We start from the raw sequence: 3,869 nt of genomic DNA, 5'->3' as shown, positions 1-3,869 counted from the left end.
GCCTCTCTAGGAAGGCAGCTCACTTCCCTTTAACCCTTGCCAAGCCGAGTCCCTCCAGCTCAGCCCTCTCTCGCTTGGCAGAACCTCAGATTCTTATTATTTTTTATGGATTAAGGGGGGCAGCTGCCCCCCTGGCTACGCCAATGCCCAGATATCCTTTTGGGGGTGAGGCTCTTGGCTGGACTCTGAGCATCTCCCTCCCTTGGCCAGAAACCAGAGGAAGAGCTTGCAGGGAAAAGGGCTTTGCAGGAGGCAAGGAAGCTCCTCCTGGATTTCAGGTGTGGAGAGATAGGAGGGGATCCCAGGGTCATCTAGTCCAACCCCCAGCAATGCAGGAATCTCTGCTAAAGCATCCATGGCAGATGGTCGCAGATTAGAAACCTCCAAGGAAGAAGAGTCCACCACCTCCCAAGGGAGACCTTTCCCCTGCCCAACTGCCCTTAGATGTCCCTCAAGGCAGCGGGTCCTGAGTTCTAGCCCTGCTGAAACAATTGCACTGGCTGCCAAGGAGGAGCCAAGCGAGGTTCAAAAGAAATAAATCCTATTCTCATCATAAATGAGTAATACTTTCTTATGCATGCTTTTTATGCTAATATACAAAAGTATGCCATTTCCCTTTCCAGAAATGCTTAATTGCTAATTCAATGGACTGAAAATGGATTGTTGTTATTTTTATGTTTAGGGAAGCTTTTAATATTTGATGGACTATTGTATTATAATATTTTGTTGAAAGTCACCCAGAGTGGCTGGGGAAACCCAGCCAGATGGGTGGGGTATAAATATATTATTATTATTATTATTATTATTATTATTATTATTATTATTATTATTATTATTATTTAAATTGATCAGGTGAGTTTTCTCCTTTCGAAAGAGGCAGGTGGAATCTCCACGGTTGCTAATAGCATAAAATTGAAAGGCTAATGAAATATGGGGAGCCCTAGAGCATCTGCTTGGCATGCAGAATGTCCCAGTCAGTGTAGACTAGGGGTCCTCAAACCATGTCCCGTGGGCCCAATCCAGCCTGCCAGGGTCCTGAATCTGCCCTGCACGGCCATTTCAGAACCTGCCAAGTGTCCGAGGCTGAAAGCATCTCGCCGCCCGCTCAGTCAGTCCTTGCGTCCCACTGATGTAAATGCCACAGGCGTGGTGGCGGCTCTACCAATGAAAGGCCAGGGAGTTTCACCCGGGGACGGGGAAGTGTTGTCTTTTGGCTTGAAGAGCGAAGCTTGAGGTTGGCAGAGGAAGGCAGACTTGGATCAATTTGGTTTCTTTACGTTTACTTTGAAGGTGGGAGAAGGAAGTATAGTCCTATTTCGATGAGTAGCGCAGCGGTCTTTCCACTCCTGTGAATTACATGCTCTGAAAGTTGGGATCTATTTTGATATTTAAATTTTAAAAGGGTGGAATGGAACTGGATATTGACCATCTCCTTTGCCTGGGGAGCCACGTTCTGGTTGGAGGAGGCCAGGATTTGCCCCAAGGCCTGGGGTGTCCCTCCTCCCCTGCAGTAGGACTTGGAATCCAGGAGAAACCTCTTGGAATAGCCTTGCCAGGTGCTCAGGGATTCACCTGTCCCCATGTCCTGCAAACTGTGTTAAAATGTGACATCAAGCTTTATTTACAGCGGAAAATAACAAAGAAACATGGCGTGAGCTGTCTTCCACAGCCGTCTCCTCCTCGGTCAGAGTAAAAGAGAACAAAGGACGGCAGTGATTTACAGACTGACTTCCATTCTTACACACACAGTACAGAAGGTGTAAACCTGGATATTATGTTACACTAGCAATGGGAGAATGAAATACTGACAGTTTGGCCCCCAATTTGGTCCAAGACCAAAATCTGCAACCCTCATGGTCCAGGAGTGCCAGGGACTCCGTGGTGGGGGCAGTGGGGGCCGCTTTGGCCCCCACTGGCCCCTTTTGTGCCTGTGTTCCTAATAGATAACTAAGTGTGAAGAGCATGTTGTGTGCTTTAGCAACAGCCCTCCTGGAAATAAGGAAATGCAACCCCCATTGCTGGTTGACTCAAAAAAGCAACAAGGGAATCTGCTCTGGTGTCCCATGAGGTCTGTGGGGCCCTTAAGTAAGAGGAGCCACTTTTCATAACTGAATTAAAGAAATTTTAACATAATCAAACATTCAAATTACATTTTACAATTTCAATTAACACCCCCCCTCCATGTCTTCCCCCAACTTCCCTTACTGGTTTATAACACCTCTGTTTCTTTTGCTTATAAATTTGTATTCCTTATATATTAAAATTAAGTGTTCTTTCGCTGGTATTTCATCGCCTTTCCATCTTTGAGCTAGTAAAATTCTGGCTGCTGCTGTCGCATACATGAATAGTGTTAAGTCGTGGGTTGACATAGCAGCCGGCACAGCGATTTCTTCAAGTAGCTCTTTATTATGGTAAGCTGGAAAAGAACTGACTGCAAACAGCTCAGCCGGCCTGTATTTATAGGCAGCCGGCTGTCAACATTGTAACCACAACAGCCCAGAGTTCCCGCCTAAAACAACAGACGCGGACCTGAGTGAAAACTATCTACAGACCTGAGTGAAAACTATATACAGTATCCCCCTGTTGGCCCAGGGTGAAACTACACTACATAACACCCCTCCCCACCGAGATAAGGCGTTAGTTACAATCGTAATGGTTTCCTTATATACAGCACTACGCGTAATGGTTCAATTAAGCACAAAAGCATATCGGTTACATTTCCCATACTTAGACCAACAGTGATACCTGTCCAACAACATAGTCCTTTAAATACGTTGGGCGCTTGGAAACTCTGCCAGACCGCCGGGGACTGGTAGCCAAGTCCGGAGGGCCACACAGTTCTCGCTGAGGCTGTGGTGCGACCCTAGGTGGCGTTGGAACCAACTCCCCTGGATCCGCTGCTGTGGGTGGGGCCTCCGCAAGTGGAGTGGTCTGAGTCTGTTCTGAAACGGCTTGGTTCAGCTCCACGCTGGCAGCTTGCGAGGGAGGTGTAGGTGGGGCCTCGCCATCTGTACGTGTCTCTTCTGGAGCCGCAAGCGCAGTTGGGGGCACCTCGGTAGTGTCCAAGTCCCCAACCCTGCGCCTAAGCTGGTCTATGTGCCGTCGCCACAAGCGTCCGTCTTCGAGTGCCACCTGGTACGAGCGAGGTCCAGTGACTCCCACTACTGTGGCTGGCACCCAAGGGATGTCCCCCACATAGTTCCGGGCAAAGACCTGGTTTCCTGGGACAAATGACCGTGGTGCGTTGGCACAGCCTGGGGGTTCAGCCACGGCAAAGTCTGGGTGTAGCCGGTCGAGCGGTGACCTGAGGCGGCGGCCCATAAGCAGTTCAGCAGGACTCCTCCCTGTGGCTGCATGAGGGGTGATGTGTTGCACGAACAAGTATTCGGCGACCCGCTCATGCCAGTCTCCCCGGTCCAGGCGCGCCAGTGCCTCTTTTGTCGAGCGCACCATTCTTTCCGCTTGCCCGTTGCTGGATGGATGAAAAGGTGCCGTTAGGGCATGGCGGATGCCCAGTCCCAAAAGATACCGCTCAAACGTGCCTGACGTGAACTGCGGTCCGTTGTCAGAGACAAGGACATCAGGACACCCATGCGTTGCAAACAGGCCTCGCAGCACCCGGATGACAGCTTTGGTAGTGGTGGAGGGCATCAGGGCGACCTCCAGCCATTTGGAATAGGCGTCCACCACTACCATAAAGGTCCGGCCGTGAAAGGGGCCAGCCAGATCGATGTGCACCCTCGACCAGGGTGTCTTTGGCGTTTCCCAGGTGTGTCCCTTAGCTGCCGGTGGTGCAGGCCTCGACTCCTGGCACGCTTGACAGGCGGACACCCAGGCAGTGATGGCATCGTCCATATTAGGCCACCAGA

The 3,869-nt window shown here is 50.3% G+C and overlaps 1 protein-coding gene across 2 annotated transcripts in view; it reads right to left on the bottom strand.

The window, feature by feature from the left end:
- Positions 1 to 3,869, bottom strand: part of LOC310705088 (uncharacterized protein) — a 38,044-nt gene that overhangs the window by 14,416 nt on the left and 19,759 nt on the right. The gene's annotated exons all lie outside the window — the stretch shown is intronic.

This window comes from Podarcis liolepis, assembly GCF_965112155.1.
Source record: "Podarcis liolepis genome assembly, chromosome: 4".
In the NCBI taxonomy this organism is placed as follows: domain Eukaryota; kingdom Metazoa; phylum Chordata; class Lepidosauria; order Squamata; family Lacertidae; genus Podarcis; species Podarcis liolepis.
The sequence above is the reverse complement of the archived record's forward strand: the minus strand, read 5'-3'. Positions and strand labels throughout refer to the sequence as shown.